At 44.4% G+C, this 19,711-nt stretch overlaps 2 pseudogenes; one reads left to right on the plus strand and one right to left on the minus strand.

The window, feature by feature from the left end:
• The first annotated feature begins 426 nt into the window (after positions 1 to 426).
• On the plus strand, positions 427 to 3,096 carry LOC132223891 (chromatin target of PRMT1 protein-like; annotated as a pseudogene).
• Positions 3,097 to 18,249: 15,153 nt separating this feature from the next.
• Positions 18,250 to 18,730, minus strand: LOC132223435 (ubiquitin-conjugating enzyme E2 W-like; annotated as a pseudogene).
• Positions 18,731 to 19,711: the final 981 nt, after the last annotated feature.

The following is a 19,711-nucleotide window of genomic DNA, read 5'->3' on the forward strand; positions in this document are numbered from 1 at the left end:
GAGTTCATTACCACCAAACCAGCATTATATGAAATGCTGAAAGGTATTCTTTAAGAAGAGGAAGAAAAAAAAGGAACTCTTACCATTTGCCATAGCATGGATGGAACTGGAGAGCGGATAAATACCACATGATCTCACTCATTTGTGGAATATAATGAACAACATAAACTGATGAACAAGGACTGATCCAGAGACGGAAAGGCATTGATTGGACTGTCGGGCCTTGGATGGAAGGTTGGGGAAGGTGGGGGTAAGGGGGAAAGATCAACCAAAGGACTTATATGCAAGCATATAGGCCTAACCAATGGACACGGACAACGGGGGGGGGGTGGTAAGGGAATGAGTGGGGGGGGGCAGGGGGTAATGTGGGGATAAGGACACATATGTAATATCTTAATCAATAAAAAATATATTAAAAAAAGAAGGTCATCAGCATAGAAAGTCCCAGTTGCCTAGCAATGGACAATCAATTGTAGATTGGAGCCTTGCCCCCAGGTGACTTTTACTCCCCTTGCATATCGCTGGCCTTGAGGTTTGGACCACCTGACCTTTCCTCCCTGGCAATAACATCTAGGCCTCAGTCTTATTTCAACTCCAGGCCCAGATAAGCAACAAAACCAGCCACACTGCCTTCCCGTCAGGACCAGCTGCATGAAATAATGACCCCTTGCCCTGATGCTGGCCAGTCAATCATTGAAGACCACAACCCTGAATGGACACACCTGGAAAACTACTGAATATTCTATTAAGATCTTCATTTGGACCTCCCCTGAATTCTCTATCCTTAAAATCCTTAGAAAGGAGGACTGAGCAAGCTCTCCCTCCTGGGAGCATACCCTCCTGGGAACACAGGACTGAGCCTTTGAAATAGGAATTTTTAGGGGTGAAATAGGCATGTTTAGGGATTTTTTTTTTTAAATTAAGGGGATCCATGTAAAAAGCACAGGCTGCAAAGCTGCAAAAGGTTACATTTCCATAAGACAGGGAAGTTGGGAGAGGCAGCAGTTACATTTCCATAAGATAAGGGAACTGGGAGTAGCAAAGGTCTATATTTACAAAATAAGGAAGGACGGAGAAAGCCCAGAGGGAATAGGAGAACAATGAGGGAGGAGGGCATCACATGTCCCATGTGAGGTTTGACCTTTGAGCTCAGGAGTTACTATAGTGACCAAATCAAAGACAATATTGAGGCAGAAAAAACTGCAGCCCTTATAAACTGTGGAAAAAGGGACTCAGTGGGACTCTTTCCCCTTCCCCACGTGGGAGTCTGTACTTGTTCTTCAATAAATTTCTACCTTGGTGGCGGCCATTTTGTTTGGGCACCAAGCGGGAGTTGATGGCAGTGGTTGTGGTGGCACCAACTAAAGGCAGGAAAGGGCAAGCCGTGTGAGCAGGTGGACCGGCTGAACCCAGCAGACAGACAGCCAACAGCGAACTAACCTAGCAGTCTACCACTTACGCATCTAGCCAACCAAACCAGTTCACCCGAGCCACTTCACCATCAATTCAGGTTCTGCCGGCCCGGCCGTCGTGGCAGCCCTGAGAGGAGCACTGGCATCCTTTCCCTTCGATCCTAAGGATTTGAAGATGGCTGCACAGTCAGCACCGAAAGTTGTGCTAAAAAGCACCACCAAGATGTCTCTAAATGAGTGCTTTACTAATATGCTGAAGAACAAACAGCCGATGCCAGTGAATATTCGGGCTTCGATGCAGCAACAGCAGCAGCTAGCCACTGCCAGAAACAGAAGACTGGCCCAGCAGATGCAAAACAGACCCTCTGTCCAGGCAGCACTAAAACTTTTTTTTTCTTTTTTTATTTTATTTTATTTTATTTTATTTTATTTTATTTTATTTTATTTTTATTGCTTAAAGTATTACAAAGGATATTACATATGTGTCCATTTTATCCCCCCGCCCTAGACAGTCCCCTAGCCTCCCTTATTCCCCAGTGTCTTATGTCCATTGGTTATGCTTATATGCATGCATACAAGTCCTTTAGTTGATCTCTTATCCCCCTACCTCCTGCCCCCCAACCCTCCCCGGCCTTCCCGCTGCAGTTTGACAATCTGTTTGAGGCAGCTCTGCCTCTGTATCTGTTCTTGTTCAAAAGTTTATAATGGTCTCTATTGTCCATGAATGAGTGAGATCATGTGGTATTTTTCCTTTATTGACTGGCTTATTTCACTTAGCATAATGCTCTCCAGTTCTAACAATGATGTTGCAAATGGTATGAGTTCCTTCCTTTTTACAGCAGCATAGTATTCCATCGTGTAGATGTACCACAGTTTTCTAATCCATTCATCTACTGATGGGCACTTAGGCTGTTTCCAGATCTTAGCTATGGTGAATTGCAGCACTAAAACTTAAACAGAGCTTAAAGCAGTGCCTGGGTAAGAGTAACATCCAGGCACGGTTAGGCCGACCCATAGGGGCCCTGGCCAAGGGAGCCAGCAGAGGACGAGGCCTACCCATAATCCAGAGCGGCTTGCCTAAAGGAGGACTACGTGGGGGATTTGCCACAAGAACCCTACATAGGGGCGGGATGTCGCTCCGAGGTCGTGGTATGATAGGTTGGGGAAGAGGAGGCTTTGGAGGCCGAGGCCGTGGATGAGGGAGAGGTGCCCTTTCTCGCCCTGTACTGATCAAGGACCAGCTGGACAACCAATTGGATGAATACATGTCAAAAACAAAAGGACACCTGGGTGCGGAGTTGGATGCCTACATGGCACAGACAGATCCTGAAACCAATGATTGAAGCCTGCCTTCCCTTCTCTGAGAGACTTGTTAAAAGTTGCCATGTCTGTAAATAACCTTGAGATGACAGATGAGAAGAGCCTACCTGACTGATGCTGGAAGGACCTATCACAGCGGTTCTCAGCCTGTGGGTCGCGACCCCTTTGGCAGTTGAACGACCCTTTCACAGGGGTCGCCTAAGACCATCCTGCAGATCAGATATTTACATTACGATTCATAACAGTAGCAACATTACAGTTATGAAGTAGCAACGAAAATAATTTTATGGTTGGGTCACAACATGAGGAACTGTATTTAAAGGGCCAGAAGGTTGAGAACCACTGACCTATCACAATAGACTATGGACTTACTTGTCACCAGTGTGTGCATTTAGTGTTTTCCTTTTACTTTTTTGATATCTATTATATGAAACCCTTTTTTTAAAAATTTTTTTTAAATATATTTTATTGATTTTTTACAGAGAGGAAGGGAGAGAGATAGAGAGTTAGAAACATTGATGAGAGAGAAACATCGATCAGCTGCCTCCTGCACATCTCCCACTGGGGATATGCCTGCAACCCAGGTACATGCCCTTGACCGGAATCGAACCTGGGACCTTTCAGTCCGCAGGCCGATGCTCTATCCACTGAGCCAAACCGGTTTCAGCTATGAAACCCTTTTTTCCTCTGACTTGGGTTTGGCTTCATTTTGTTGATGGGCTTCTTTGTTTGTTGTTTTTTCCTTCTCCCAGACTTCTCTTTGAACATGAATATGTTAGCCTTCTTTCCACCTTTGTCTCCCTTCACCTGCCATATATGCTTTGACTGTCTAACATTTCCTCTGTTCATCTCTCTACCCTCTGAAAGTCCCAGAAAGAATTCATTCAATGTTCCTCCCCAATGCCTAGGTGTCTGTGATACAGTTCTGTTCTATATCACTTTAATAGCCACTTAGAAGTGGTTAGAAAATCTGGAGTTCAAAAATGCATTCTGCCACATTGATATTTTAGTATAGTAAATTAGGAACATTGACCTAGCTACAGTGTCACATGACAGGTTATACATGGTGGCAGCTCTGATTTGATGGAAGTTACTACCATGTGCATTGATACCACATATGTGAGCTGGTTTGGGTGTGTGCATTATTTCTACCATGGAATAATATTTATAAACTTGCCTCTTGGCTTTGCATCATGTCCAAAGGGTTGCTATTGGGTTGGCTTACACCTGCAGTAGAGAGGGAAAGGCCATTGGTTAAGCAGATGCTTCAGAAGAGATGGCAGAACTATGGCAGATACCTGCTGGGGAGGGGTTAGAAGATACCCATGTTGAATGTAATTCTTAGGTTTATCCCAAACCAGTCTTGGGCTTTTCCATACATTGGCTTTGTTTGACCCTCTTATTTCCCTTGAAGGTTTGTAAGTTCAACCATATTTTGTCAACTGTTCAGTTTCAGTAGAATCTTGTATTTATGGTTTATTATAACAAGAAATTGTTCTCTCAAATCCCGCTAGGACTTTTCATTTGTTGTGCTCTTGGAAATGCTATGGCTACTGTAACACTACCTTAAGAGCTGAAAAAAAATTTCTACCTTTACTATATCATCTTAACCCATGGATCTAACACTATCTTTAGAGTGTCAGAATTGAGTTGTAAGACACCTAGATGGTACTGCAGAATTGCTTGGTGTGGGAAAACACCCTCACACTTTTGGTGACCAGTATTGAGAGTAGTGAGTGTGTAAGGGAGAATAGGAGTGTGTTTTTCTATATACGTCTGATCCCTTTAACAATTCCTGAGGGCCAGTTCCCCTGGAATTTGTGTATGTTTGCTTCTCAATGCATGCACCTGTCTCTTTAATTATATTGGAAGCCTGTTTTGGGGTTAATGGAGCTGCTTTGCTTGCACATGCAGAGAGCTGGCAATGTGTATGAGTTTATAGTCACTCTTACACAACCCCATTCCTCCCCACCTGCAAGCCGTGGACTGTCTTTACCCTATGAGGGTGTGAAAATTTAGTTCCTTTGCTTCAAGAAAGCACAAACTCTGAGGCCGAATTTACACTTAGTGTTCCCCTACTGGATCATGCTGAAGCAACTCTCCACAAGATGTTGCCAGAAATTACACAATTGTGTAGTTTCTTCCCTTTCCTGTCCTGCTTCCTCCAGTCTCTTATCAGGTTCTTCTGGGAGCACTTCCTTAAATTAATTGCATGTACATAAGTCCTTATCTCAGCAGCTGCTTCTGGAGAACTAAACCCAAGACGAGGGGTGTTACTTATTCCTTATTCCTCAGTTTTCAGGTGGAGGGACATCTATTACTGCTGGCTTTTCTGTGCCCCCACCTCCTGCTATGAGAGGAGAAGTGACATGCTGAATTGTGAATTTGGAATTAGGAATTTGGCATATGTTGGTATATCAGATGTTTTGTGAACCTTCAGGTAGTGATGCTGGCTCAATCCTTGTGGGCAGTAAAGGCAATCTACACTTGGCATAGGTGTCAATCTGGCAGAATGAACTACTGAAACAAAGGGAAAGGGTCAAATATAATCATTTTGACAGGTTGATATCCTCAAGGGATAGTGCTATACTGGGCACTTAGTATTGGTCTCTGTTGCTGGAAGCTTAGACATCTGATAATAGTAATATGTAGATTAGCCTTGATAAGAGGAAGCTCATGCTGTTGGTCCCATGCATATCTTCCATCTCTGCCATTGTGGCTACTCATTGTCCAAGCACTAGGGTGGTAGAAGACAAACTTGCTGATATTAATAGGCCAGGTCATCCTTTCTCTTTGGTGATTTAGTGATCCTTTTTCAGTGGATGCTGTCTGGTGGGTGTTAATACAAAAAGACAAAAACCTTTACTTTTTACCCATTTCCATAAGTCTACCCACAAGTCTCTTCCTCAGGCCTCCTTGACCCCAATCTTTCCATCTTTCCCTTACAAGTCCCTAAACAACCAACCAAGTCATTTACTGTTGCCCATGAATCAATATTATAACCTCAGGTAACTTCTTCCACACAAAGTGGATGACCAAGCATACCACCAAAAGCTCTGTCACTGCCTTACATGGACATCTTTGAGAAGGGCCATAGGAAAGCAGCTACACATTTTCAGCTTGTACCCAAAACACTGAGCCTACCCATCCATGAAACAAGTTTGAGGTCTTTCCTTTTATGTCAGTTGGTAATAAGGGATGTTCCCTCTTTCATGTGCCCATAGGTGTGACTTGAGTGAGAGGCACTAAAGCAACAGTGGTGGGTGATATGGGTGTCTGGATGTCTGAGAAAAGGAAGGGGCATTTATCTGAGGCATCCCTTGAGATAAACTTTAACCATACAGGTATTCGGACATTCAAAGTAGTTGCCAGCAAAATGACTACTTTATGCAGGCATGACCATGGCAGGCAATTTCATCTGACCTTATATTAGTACTAGAGGCCCGGTGCACAAAAATTTGTGCATTCCGGGGTGAGGGGAGGGTCCATCAGCCCGGCCTGTGCACTCTCGCAGTCTGGGACCCCTCGGGAGATAACGACCTGCTGGCTTAGGCCTGCTCCCGGGTGGCAGAGGGCAGGCCCAATCCCTAGGTGCAGCCCCTGGTCGGGCTCAGAGCAGGGCTGATTGGGGAGTTGGGGCACCGCCCCCTGTCATGCACAGAACAAGGCGGATCGGGAGGTTGCGATGCCACCCTCAGTCATGCTCAGGGTAGGGCCGATTGGGGGGTTGGGGCACCGCCCCCATCACACTCAAGGCAGGGTCGATGGGGAGGTTGCGACGGCACCCCCTGTCATGCAGAGAGCAGGGCCAATCAGGGGGTTGGGGCACCGCACCCTGTCACACACAGAGCAGGGCCGATCAGGGGGTTGGGGCCCTGCCACTGTCACACCCAAGGCAGGGCTGATGGGGAGGTTATGGCTCTACCCCATCACACACAGAGCAGGGCCCATGGAGGGGGGGTTGGGGCGCCGCCCTCTATCACCCAAAGAACAGGGCTGATCAGGGGGTTGGGGCGCCGCCACTCACACTCAGGGCAGGACCGATGGGGAGGTAATGGCTCTAACCCGTCACACACAGAGCAGGGCCCGTGTGTGTGTGTGTGGGGGGGGGGTTGCGGTGCCACACCCTGTCACACACAGAGCCGCAGGGCGATCAGGGGGTTGGGGAGCTCCCCCTATCAGGCACAGAGCAGAGCTGATCAGGGGGTTGGGGCACCTTCCCCTGTCACGAACAGAGCAGGGCAGATAGGGAGGTTGTGGCCCTGCCCCCTGTCACACACAGAGCCGCAGGGCGATCAGGGGGTTTGGGTGCTGCCCCCTGTCACACTGATCCCGGTGCCCGGAGGCCTCTCAGCTCCACTGATCCTGGTGCTGGGAGGCCTCGCGGCTCCGCTGATCCCGGTCTGGGAGGCATATTACCCTTTTACTATATAGGATAGAGGCCTGGTGCACGGGTGGGGGCCGGCTGGTTTGCCCTGAATGGTGTCCTGGATCAGGGTGGGAGTCCCCACTGGGGTGCCTGGCCAGCCTGGGTGAGGGGATGATGGCTGTTTGCAGCTGGTCACACCCCCTTCAGGGTGGGGGTCCCCACTGGGGTTCCTGGCCAGTCTGGGTGAGGGGCTGAGGGCTGTTTTCAGGCTGGCGGGTGACGGAAGCTCCCAACTGCTCCTTTTTTTCTTTTTCTTTTTATTCTGGGACAGCTTTAGCTCTGGCTCCAGCTCTGAGGCCTCTGCTGCTGAAAGCAGGTATCTGGTTTGTTTGGGTTCTATAATCAAAACACTGTATCAACTCCAGCTCTGAGATCCCAGTGGGCTAAAAGCAGGTTTCTGGGGTTTTGTTTAGCTTCTATACTTGTAACAATGTTTCAAACTGCAAGCTCAGAGGCCAGCAAGGCAGGCAGGGAACATTGGTTTCCTCCGTCACTGAAGCAAGCAAGCCTCATGTTAGCTTCAAGCTGCCTGGCTGCCAGCCGCCATCTTGGCTGGCAGTTAATTTGCATATCTCGCTGATTAGCCAATGGGAAGGGTAGCGGACGTATGCTAATTACCATGTTTCTCTTTTATTAGATAGGATAATTACGACTGCCGGAGGAATTATGCCACACAAATAGTTACAGTTGCAATTCACACAGCAATTTATCCTCCTTTTATCATTGCAGTGGGCACAAAGTTCATTAAAACACAGCACGCTGTTACAAAATTCCTGGTGCCATGGGCACAGTCTTAAAGGGAGCTCCCAAAGCGTGGCTTCCTCTGGTGGCAGCAGTGGTGCTTTCTCTGACTGGCTGGTCAGGTCAGGAACGAAGTTTCAGTTTCAGGGCGGCACTGCCTTCAGAGATCCCTATGCACAGCGTGGATCGATCTGAGGCCCCACCGTTTGTCTGTCTTCTGGCACGGAGTGGAGCTGAGTGAAGTGGGGAGGAGGATTGCGCCCAAACTGAAGGCGATCAGCGAAGATAAACTTCCAGCGACCAGAGTAACCAGTGCAGCGCAGGGATCAAAGCGATCAGCGACGACCAGGTGTCCAGTGATCAAGTGATGATCAACTTGGTGTTTGGGGACCCTTTAAATAGCCTGTAGTACCCACCGCAGTCTAGCGGGGGAGTAGAGCGATTCTGGTAAGCAAAATGCATAATAAGATCTCAAGTTTAACATTAGTTCCAATGGGCATATCAGTAAACAAACTTGCAAGCACTCGGTTTCACTCTGGGGAGGAGGAGGAGTATATGTCATCAGACATATGGTTATCATGGCGAGTCACTCTAAGTCAGCAGTCTAAGTTCAAATCCTTATCAATAGAATACACACGCTTCAGGACAGTGGGGAATGTGTCCTTAATATCACACTTTAAGTTTCAGGAAAGTTAACTCAAACATTTAAAAACTTTTATTTTATTATTATTTTTTTAAATATATTTTTTATTGATTTTCTACACAAAGGAAGGGAGAGGGATAGAGAGTTAGAAACATCGATGAGAGATCAGCTGCCTCCTGCCCACCTCCTGCTGGGAATGTGCCCACAACCAAGGTATATGCGCTTGACCGGAATCGAACCTGGGACCTTTCAGTCCGTAGGCCGACGCTCTATCCACTGAGCCAAACCAGTTAGGGCACATTTAAAACCTTTTAAACATTTTTTGGCATTTTTAAACATTTTTAAAATTTCTATATTTTACTACAACACTGGACCACCTGTTCCTACTGCTTACTTGTACCCCCTGGGCCTACTTGAGTCCAATCCTATTGATGTACCACTTTACCTTACAATGGAATTATGCTGGGCCTGCCCAACCTTATGACTGGTTAAGTCTGACAGAACCCAACTCATGATGGGAAGTTCTGGGAACATGGTCACTTGATATCCCAAGGTCAGATGCTCAATATCTACAAAGACTCAATAGCATGATGGGCAATTCTTTTCAAATGGTATATAGTTCTCTGCTTCCAAATGGCATGTCCTTGCTCCAGAACCCTAAAGGTCTTATTGCACCACTCCTATTTGGGCTGTTCAGAGACTCCACCCAGTATTTTTCTTTTCTTCCCTTTTCTTTTCTTTTCTTTTCTTTTCTTTTCTTTTCTTTTCTTTTCTTTTCTTTTCTTTTCTTTTCTTTTCTTTTCTTTTCTTTTCTTTTCTTTTCTTTCCTTTCCTTTCCTTTTCTTCTCTTCTCTTCTCTTCTCTTCTCTTCTCTTCTCTTCTCTTCTCTTCTCTTCTCTTCTCTTCTCTTCTTTCTTTCTTTCTTTCTTTCTTTTTTTTTTTTACCACAGATACCTCTAGTTTCATGGCTCTTTCTGGATCAGATGACCGAAGTGGGAGGATTGCATTATTACAGCTTGTACTTAATACAGAAACCTTCCTTACTTTGAACCCCACTCAAAATTAGTAGCCTTCCATGTCATTCAATAAATGGACCAGTGTAGTATTCTCAAGAGCAGACAACATTGCTTCTGGACCTAAAGAGGCCTACATTTATACTCTTTCTTTCTGTTTTTAAATGAGAACACTTATTTATAAAATTGTTAGGCGCAAAAATAGAATACTGGGGACTAGCTATGGTTATGGGAAATATTATTCATGCTCTGTTAATTGTGATTGCCTTGTTCTGGTTAAAGAAATGACATTCTAACCTGGGTGGGAGTTGTATGTCCTGGGACCTAAGAGTCAACCTTGGACCTGGGAGTCAACCTTGCGGTCCATTCTCATTCAAGAACTGCCTATTATCATGGAAAGTTTAGCAACCTTGTTGCCCAAACAATGCAGCCCTACCCCAGCTTGCATAGCCTAATTCTCCATGTCTATAATCCCTACTTCCCCATATAATCCTGATTTTTGTGGATGACTTGCTGCTCTCCCATACTGCCAGCATTATTGGAATGAATGCTCATATGAGATTCAATCCTGTCTCTGCTTAATTGGCTCAAGTAGTGACAGGCAGCCCAGACCCATTGGTTTTCCAGTTTCAAAATTACAGAGGTAGAAGAAATAATTGATACAAGAGATGGGCTGAGGAAATGAGTTATGGAGGCAAACCTCTAGTAGCTTGGGAGTGAGGAAGACAATGGTAAAGTGCCTGGTGGGTCAGGGAAGGGGGAATGGAAAAGGGAAGGGAAGGGAAAGGTGGGGAGGGTGAGCACACTGGGTCCTCCTTCCTAAGGGTTGAGATTTTAAGGGAGGCCCCAGGAGAAGATCTCAATAGAAGGTTCAGCAGTTTTCCAGGTGTGCTCTCCACTAATTGATTGACCAGCATTAGGGCAGAGGGTCCTTATTCAATGAAGCTTGTCTTGAGGTCAGCCCTGGGGTCACTGGTCTGGTTTTGTTGCTTTTCTGGACTGGAGCTGAAATATAACTGAGGCATAGGTGAAATCTCCAGGGAGGAAAGGTCAGGAGGTCCAAACCGCATGACCAGCTATATGCTACTGGAGAAAAGTTCACCATAGGGGCCAGGTCCTACCCTATAATTGTCCTTTGCTAGGCACCTGGGGCTTTCCATCCTGATGCCTTTCTGTACGTGGCCCATCATCCTTGCTCTGGTCATGTCTGTCTAACTGCCTACCACATCCTCCCCTCAAGGATCTTTGCTTTGAATTCTTCCAGGGAAAAGGGGCATAGGGTCTCTTCTATAGCTGTTTCCTGTTGAAAGGGGGTGACATTTTTCTTCAGAGCTGAGAGAACCTTGCTCTCTGTCAGAGGTACAATAAGGCCTGGGAGGTAGCCATGATGTCTAGAGGTGGTATTCCCTGAGTATGAGTAGGGCTTGTAACCTGAAGGAGACAAACTTATAAATTTTAATGTTATTGGGGCAAAAGCTAGAACAAGAATTATGACAAATGATCAAGTGGAAGGAAAAAGTTTTAGTTCTCATTAATTCTAAGTCAATGGATGGGAGAAAAATGAAACATTAGTTTGGAGGTTGTACTAAAATATTTAAGGACATTAGAAAAATTCAGTATCCAGTTCAATTCATAGGTGAAAAATAAAACTTTGAAGATAACTAATTGAATTTGAAACTAATATTCACAACTGTGTATTATAGTCTGTTGAAACAATTTTCCACCCTAAAATCACCCTCATTTCTATTGAAGAGCCAAAGTAAGACCAATCTATTTACTGCACTAAGTCTAGTTTCAATTTGACCTGGTTATTTGCATAAATATAATAAGAATAGCAATTGATCATAATATGCTTTTAAAAATCTGCTTTGCTGGAATCTCATGATTGAGCTTTAACTAGCCAGTAGGGCAAAGAAGCTGAACCATCTAGTTGCCATCAGGTTTGCCTGCAATACCTATAGTCTTGGGTGAATTCCTCAAGTTCTTGATGTCCCCAATGATGTCTTCAGGTTCCTTCCTTGCTATCTCTTAGGAAAGCAGCCTTCCTTCCTTAGCTAGAAAGACTACCATGAACTGTGTGACCAATCAAGGTACTAGGCTATTTCTCCTAGGTGCTCTTATTGGCTTCAAAGGGAATTTTCATTCCTTAAGGCTTTCTGGTAACATCCAGAGTCCAGGCATGTCTCTCTCACACATGAAATTTCAGTTAAAGTCTTGGTTAATAAAACCACAATTTGAAACTGATCTTATTGAATTTTTGCAAAGAAACATATTGCCATGACTTACTCATTAAGAATTGCCAAATTCTGGAGGGATAAGTAGGGAGAAAAAATATATAATTTACCAAATTGTTTAAAAAATCTCTTTATATCTGAAAAACAAGAGGAAAATTCGTTTCCTTTAAACAAAGGAGAAAAGAACCAAATTTTAACTCTGTATTAGCTTACTTTTAAAAAAATACACTTTTATTGATTTCAGAGAGGAAAGGAGAGAGAGAGAGAGAGAGAGAGAGAGAGAGAGAGAGAGAGAGAGAGAGAGAAACATCAATGATGAGAGAGAATCATTGATTGGCTGTCTCCTGCATGCCTCACACTGGGGACTGAGCCCACAACCAGGATGGAACTCTAGCCAAGACTAGGACTCTAAACCCACTGGTGAGGAAATCTTCTTGATGATATAGGTATTTGGTATATTGTCTATCTGGGAACACGGAGGGACACTACAAATAATGTTGGAGGGCTTGCTCTAGTCCCTTTTGACCCTCCTCTTCCCAGTCCTCTGTTTTATTTGTTTTTTCATATTAAAGGAAAAAGTCCATTACTCCAGGGCCCATAAACCCTCTAGCACACAGGGAGGTGTAGGCACCAGAAGCATGCTGCACCTCCCTCCTAGGCTTTCCTACAATTCTAGTAAGGACTAGGACCCCCTCTAGCCTCCACAAGTCTAAGGCTAGTTTCTTAAAATTCAAACTCTGGGAAGGTTGTCAAACTTATTTGACCAAAAGTTTATATATATATAAAAGACACAATTTTAACAGACTGGAAAAGGACTAAATAAATCCCATATTAAAGGGGGTGACGTATTTCTTCAGGGCCAAGAAAACCTTGTTCCGTGTCAAAGGGACGATGAGGCCTGGGCATGGAAGAAGGTGGCAATGGTGTCTAGAAGTGGTATTCCCTGTGTGCGAGCAGGGATTGTAACCTGGTGGAGAGAAACTGTACAACAAGAATTATGACAAGTGGTCCAGTGAAAGGAAAAGCATCTTCTTGGATCACAATGGCATGAAATTAGAATGAACTACAGTAAAAACACTCCACTCAAAAACATTCAAACATTCAAACACATGGAGGCTAAATAGCATGTTATTAAACAACTAGAGGCCTGATGCACGAAATTTGTACAAGAGTAAGCCTTCCTTCCCCTGACTGCCAGCACCAGCTTCCATCTGGCACCCAGGCTGCTTCCCTCCGGCTGCTGATAGGCACCCAGGACCCAGGCTTCGCTCTGGCCCCAGATTCGTCCGGAAGGATGTCCGGTCTAATTAGCATATTACCCTTTTATTGTTTTTTGTTTTTTAAATATATTTTATTGATTTTTTTTTTTTTTTACAGAGAGGAAGGAAGAGAGATAGAGAGTTAGAAACATCGATCAGCTGCCTCCTGCACATCTCCCACCAGGGATGTGCCCGCAGCCCAGGTACATGCCCTTGACTGGAATTGAACCTGGGACCTTTCAGTCCACAGGCCGACGCTCTATCCACCGAGCCAAACCGGTTTCGGCCCTTTTATTGTTATAGATGAATGGATTACCAATGAGATCAAGGAAGAAATAAAAAAAACTTGCTGGAAACAAATGAAAATAAACACACAACAACCCAAAATCTCTGGGGCACAGCAAAAGCAGTTCTGAGAGGGAAGTTCATAGCACTACTACAGGCCTACCTTAAAACACAAGAAACACTTTTTTTAAAAAAAATATTTTATTGATTTTTTACAGAGAGGAAGGGAGAGGGATAGAGAGCTAGAAATATCCATGAGAGAGAAACATCGATCAGCTGCCTCCTGCATCTCCTCCCCCCCCCCCCGGGATGTGCCCGCAACCAAGGTACATGCCCTTGACTGGAATCGAACCTGGGACCATTCAGTCCGCAGGCCGACGCTCTATCCATTGAGCCAAACTGGCCAGGGCAAGAAACACTTTTAATAAGCTATCTAACCCTAAAACTTAAAGAATTAGAAAGCGCCCTAGCCGGTTTAGCTCAATGGATAGAGCATCGGCCTGCAGACTGAAAGGTCCCAGGTTCGATTCCGGTCAAGGGCATGTACCTTGGTTGCGGGCACATCCCCAGTGGGAGGTGTGCAGGAGGCAGCTGACCGATGTTTCTCTCTCATTGATGTTTCTACCTCTATCCCTCTCCCTTCCTCTCTGTAAAAAAAAATCAATAAAATATATTAAAAGAAAAAAAAAGAATTAGAAAGACAACACTAAGAAAAGCCCAGAGTAAGTAGAAGGAAGGAAATAATAAAGATAAGAGCAGAAATAAATGACATAGAGACTAAGAAAAAATACAAAAGAGCAATAAAACCAAGAGCTGGTTCTTTTTCTTAAAAAAAAAATATTTTTTATTGATTTCAGAGAGGAAGGGAGAGAAAGATCAATGATGAGAGAGAATCACTGATTGCCTGCCTCCTGCATGCCCCCTGCTGGGGATTGAGCCCAGAACCCAGGCATGTGCCCCTAACCAGAATCAAGCCCAGGACCCTTCAGCCCGAAGGCTGAAGGCCGAAGGCCAACACTCTGTCCACTTACCCAAACTGGCCAGCGTGAGAGCTGGCTCTTTGAAAAGATAAACAAGTATCCAGAGATTTGCCTTTGCCTGCAGGCTGATTGTTATTCTCAATCTCTTAAAGAGCCTCAAACTCCACAGAGTGGGGTGAAAGGTTTTCTAACCAGGTGTGACAATTACTTTCCCCCATGCAAAAGCTGCTTGGATGGTAAAGGTGTGCCTGAGACAGGTGTCCTCTGCAGTATGGGGGAATAACTCAGCACAGGAAACCGTGGCGGCTGCCTTCTGAGCTCTAACCCAGAGCCCTCAAACTGGTTTCTGTTCACACAGCTCTAATCCACTCTGCCCTCCCTCTGCCAGAGCCCAAGGTGAGTGGCTGCACACAAAATTTTGTGCATTGGCCCTTTAAGAGGGTGCCAGCATTTCCAGCCACCTCTCCCTGGCAGACAGCAACCCTGCTGCTTTTCACAGCCAGATGTTATGTGGGCACCTTTCTCAGTTCTGATGCTTTGGATTAGAGAACCCAACTTGGTGTTTAGACCCCCGAGTTCTCAGTGGGAACCCCCCACATCTGATATATCCCTCTGGAACTTCAGCTGCTGCCTGTGGGAGCCCGGCCAGCCCTCTCATGACTTCATACTTCCTACCAGTCTCTATGTGGTCTCCACTTTATGTCCTTGGTTATAAGGGTTCTCTACAGCAAGTCTTCAGTTGATTATTCAAGACTAGAGGCCCGGTACACAAATTTGTGCATGGGTGGGGTCCTTTGGCCTGGCCGACAATTGAGGCCGACCAGGGGTAAGGATGGCAGCTGCGGGGGAGGGACCATGGGCGGTTGGCCAGCTGGCTGGGGCGGGTGGGGAGTAGGGACTGTGTGAGGTTGGCCAGCAGGGGGGAGGAATCATGAGAGGTTGGCCGGCTGGCCAGGGGGAGGGACCGTGGGAGGTTGGCTGTGGGAGCACACTGGCCACCAGGGGGCAGCTCCTGAATTGAGCATCTGCCCCCTGGTGGTCAGTGTGCATCATAGCAACCAGTTAACCAGTTGTTCAGTCATTTGGTAGTTCGATTGTTCAGTCACTTAGGCTTTTATATATATAGACTAGTGGGGGGGGGTTCCCTCTGCCCAGTCTGCACCCTCTCCAATTGGGACATCCCCCTCACAATCTGGGACTGCTGGCTCCTAACCATTCACCTGCCTGCCTGCCTGATCACCCCTAACTGCCTCTGCCTGCTTGCCTGATTGCCCCTAACTGCCCTCCCCTGCCGGCCTGATCTCGCCCCCCACTACCCTCCCCTGCCGGCCTAGTTGCCCCCAACTGCCCTCCCCTGCCCGCCTGATCTCGCCCCAATGGCCCTCCCCTGCTGGCCAATTTGGTTCTGATTGGTCAGTTTCTATGCCAGTCAGCATCAAAAGCTCCGCCTCCTAGGCAGCCATTGGCTCCTCACAGCTCATGCAGGTTTCATTCTGATTGGTTAGTTTATATGCCAGTTGGCCTCTCCAGGCCTATCTCTGGGCCTGATCAGAGAGGTGGGGCTGATCAGCAGCCCCCACAGAGGCCCGGAGAGAAAGAGGCGCGGCTGCTGGCGAAGCCTGGAGAGAAAGAGAGAGTCAATGGCTGATCAATAGCTGCCACGGAGGCTGTGGATCAGACCCTGCCTCTCTCTCCAGGCCTGATCCACAGCCCCTTGGCAGTCAGTGCTGGGTGGCTGCGCCCACAGCAGAGACTGCAGAACAGACTTCCTGTGTTTGTTCGAGCCTTCGGTCAGTCGTTCTGGACCCTGGGTTTTTATATATTAGGATGGTTTCTCTATATTTTAGTTGTAATTAAAGTTTGGTCCTGGGAGAGTGTCTGTAGCTTCCACTTAATCTGTCACCATTTTGGAATCCAGTAAACTTTTTGAGAAACATTTTACTTGTGAATGGAACCTGTTTTTTATTTTCCTTCCTGATGGTATGAAAACAATATATTTGTCCAAATCTGTAGCCAACTACCACCTACCACCTACCAGAAGCTGTGTTAATCTGCTCTGGTAAAGATACCACATTCAGCTCAGTAAATATAATTGGGGCTATTACTGGGTAGGTGCAAGACTGATTAAATAGGTATATAATGGGGACCATGACTCTTGTATCATTTAATGTTTTGAGGTTGACACTAATCTTTATTATCCCCCTTCTAGGGCTGTGATATTGTTTCATTTTATTTACTATCTTTGCCATTGGAGGTTTTTTTTTTGGGGGGGGGAGGAGTTTCAGGGGCTTCCATGGGGCCTTTTCTATTACAATAACTCTTACTCTATAGATCAAGGAACTGGTATAAGGATTCTGCTAACTGCTAATATATTAATTCCAATTATTCATCTGGGAGCTATGGAGATGATTACTGGACCTACTGTGAAACAGATATAAGCCAATTCCCCTCATTTTCTTATTATTACCTGACCCCCATAAATCCCTCTCTTACAGGGCAGCCACAATTGAGTTCCTGGGTATCAGTGTCTGCTTACTTTCTGATTCCAATAGGCCTCAAAAGTTTTGTGTATTCCTCTTTCCCCAGCTATTTGAGTGAATAGTCATAGATCCTTTTGGAGAAGGAATGGGGAAATCACTACTGGCTATAATTTCCATATTGTTGTATGGTCCTTCCTCATGAGAACCTGGCCTCTCTTTCATTTTATGGGTTCTAGGGTCTGAGAACTGACTTAGTTCTGGAAATTGGAAAAGTGATGTGTTTTCCTTTTTTTCTTTTTAAACATTAAGCCTCTGTCAAAAATGTGTTTCTTATTTTAGGTTACTGGATTGAAGGACAAGATGATACAAGTAAAGAAAATTTACAAGGAAAAGCTTGACAAAACTTTTTCAGTTAAGGGTAACATTCAAACTTGATTTAAAACATAACAAGAGAAAAAAAAACATAACAAGAGAAACAAAATTGCAAACAAAAATGTTTATGGATTTTTTCCCAAGCATAAAAGAAATAGTGTTTAAGCAGTAGGGCTCATTTGATAACTATCAGGAAGTATGAGTGTAATCCACTTGGAAAAATCGTTAATGTACAATAACAAGCCCAAATTATGGATTGCAGTAGTTTAATCATCACTGTCATTTTTCTTACTTCCAAAATAAAGCCTTGATTAAACCATTCACGCCCTATATTACTCATATCTTTCCTTCAGAGATTGAAGAACTATATACAACAAATGAATTTATTTTCACCACAGGGATAACATATTGGACTTCTCTGCTAATGTTACTTGAAAACCTTCCATGTCAAAACAATTTGACAGCAAATATAAACAATTCAATAAATGTGCAATGATCTTTCATTACAGTCCATTAAAGATGCATGTTAATTCATGCTGCTAACCTTAGGATAACAGTGCTTAGAATCCAAATAGGAATGAGTTGAGGTGACTTTGAAAGTAATGTTGGATTTCTCAGTTTAATTATAATCCCATTACAATTGGTAAGTTCATTTCATAGGCTTAATCATGAATTAATTATTGAGTCACAGGAGTTAATGAAACTTTTTCCTATTGTGATGTCCATTGCCAACAATAAACATCTCAAAACTGCCAAGGAAATCATTGTTATTTCACAATACATGAGGACCTGGAACTTTTCCAAAAGCTTAAAAAAAAATAAAAACAAAAAGTGGAATTACATGTTACATTTTTCTGACACTTGCAAATACCATATGATTAATAAAAGCATGTCAATTCCCTAGACTGAACCAGCAATCAACATGTACCCAGAATGCACACAAGTAATAATGCAGTAAAATGAAGTAGTCTTCATTGCCTGTGGGTCACTTCCAGTCAAAGGTTGAAGTTCAAAGTCTGAATGATCAAAGTGTTCATTTTCTCAGTAGGACTATCCTGCCAGGAGGATGATAACAGCGGCATCAACAAGTATCATCATGATACCATCATTTTGTTTTCCTTTTATTCTTGTTACATGTTTGAACTTAAAAAGAATAATCTGGTGGTCGTGTCATTTCTTTGCAGCTGGAAAGCAGGTGAATATCACTAAGACAAACTGACTGGACTGAGAGCACTGGGGACCAGTCTTTTGTTAGAATGAATAAACAGATATGACCATTGCTGTAAACATGAGGATATACAAAGATATTTTCACCAGTAAACATGACCTGAGGAGAGTCAAAAGGACATTGACTACTAAACGTACAAAAGAAGTTTACATTTCCCCCTTCATATAAGGTACTTGGTGCACATTCCATGTTTACAATCCACTGTGTAATTGCTATTTTCATTTAAAGTCATCCTGGGAGGTGGATCATTTTGCAAATCCAACAGTTCTTTCTGAAGTCATTTCTGCATTGACACTATGATGAACCCCTCCCAAATGGGGTTGTGATTTTCCATTAGGGCGGTTGACCTCTGTCTTAAACTGTTTGGGCTGCTAAAACAAAACACCAGAGACTGCAGGGCTTGTAAAAAATAAACATTTATTTCTCACAGTTTTGGAGGCTGGGAAGTCCAAGATCAAGGTGATGGTAGATTTGCTGTCTGGTGAGAACTTGCTTCATGGTTCATAAGAGGCCATCTTTTTGCTGTAACTTCACATGGCAGAAGGGGTGAGGGAGCTCTCTGGGCTTCTTTTTTTAAAAAAATATGCTTTTATTAATTTCAAAGAGGAAGGGAGAGGGAGAAAGAGATAGAAACATCAATGATGAGAGGGAATCATTGATCTGCTGCCTTCTGCATGCCCCCTACTGGGGATCAAGCCCACAACCTGGGCATGTGCCCTGACCAGGCTTTTTAAATACACATGATTCCCATTTGGGGTTACTAGAATACACTGACAAGGAAAAAGGTAGTCATTTTATTTTTTCTGTTATCCAGGAATTGTGCAAATGTTTGTAGGTGCTTGTAAAGCTCAGTCTTCTGAATATGTAGAGCAAATGAATCAAACTCCTTGGCTAAGACTCAGCAGTCTACCAGGTTAAAATGACGTAGAGCCTTATTAAAAATTAAAGTGATTCCCTCTGAATTTAATTAATTAATTTAGTTTAGCAGGTCTATGAATTTGGGTCTGAGGCCACGTACTGTGCCTGATTTCATTGAATCCTCTTATAATCATGTTCAGTACTTAAAAGGGCTTCTCTCTTCTCTAGAAACATTGAGACTTAAGGTCATAGTACCTGGAAGTACCTGCCTTAGGAAGTCTGCCACCCCTATCAACTGGGAAACTTCATTTACATAAAGGTATTCTGGAGAAAAGACAGCTGTCACCCACAGAGTTGAAAGGGACACTTCCAAGTTCTGCTGATCACCCATACAGCTACCAAAATAAAGGAGAAATTTAGCTGGATTCATGCTTTACATGTGAAGCCAGCTTCACAG

Source organism: Myotis daubentonii, chromosome X (genome assembly GCF_963259705.1).
Source record: "Myotis daubentonii chromosome X, mMyoDau2.1, whole genome shotgun sequence".
NCBI lineage: Eukaryota > Metazoa > Chordata > Mammalia > Chiroptera > Vespertilionidae > Myotis > Myotis daubentonii.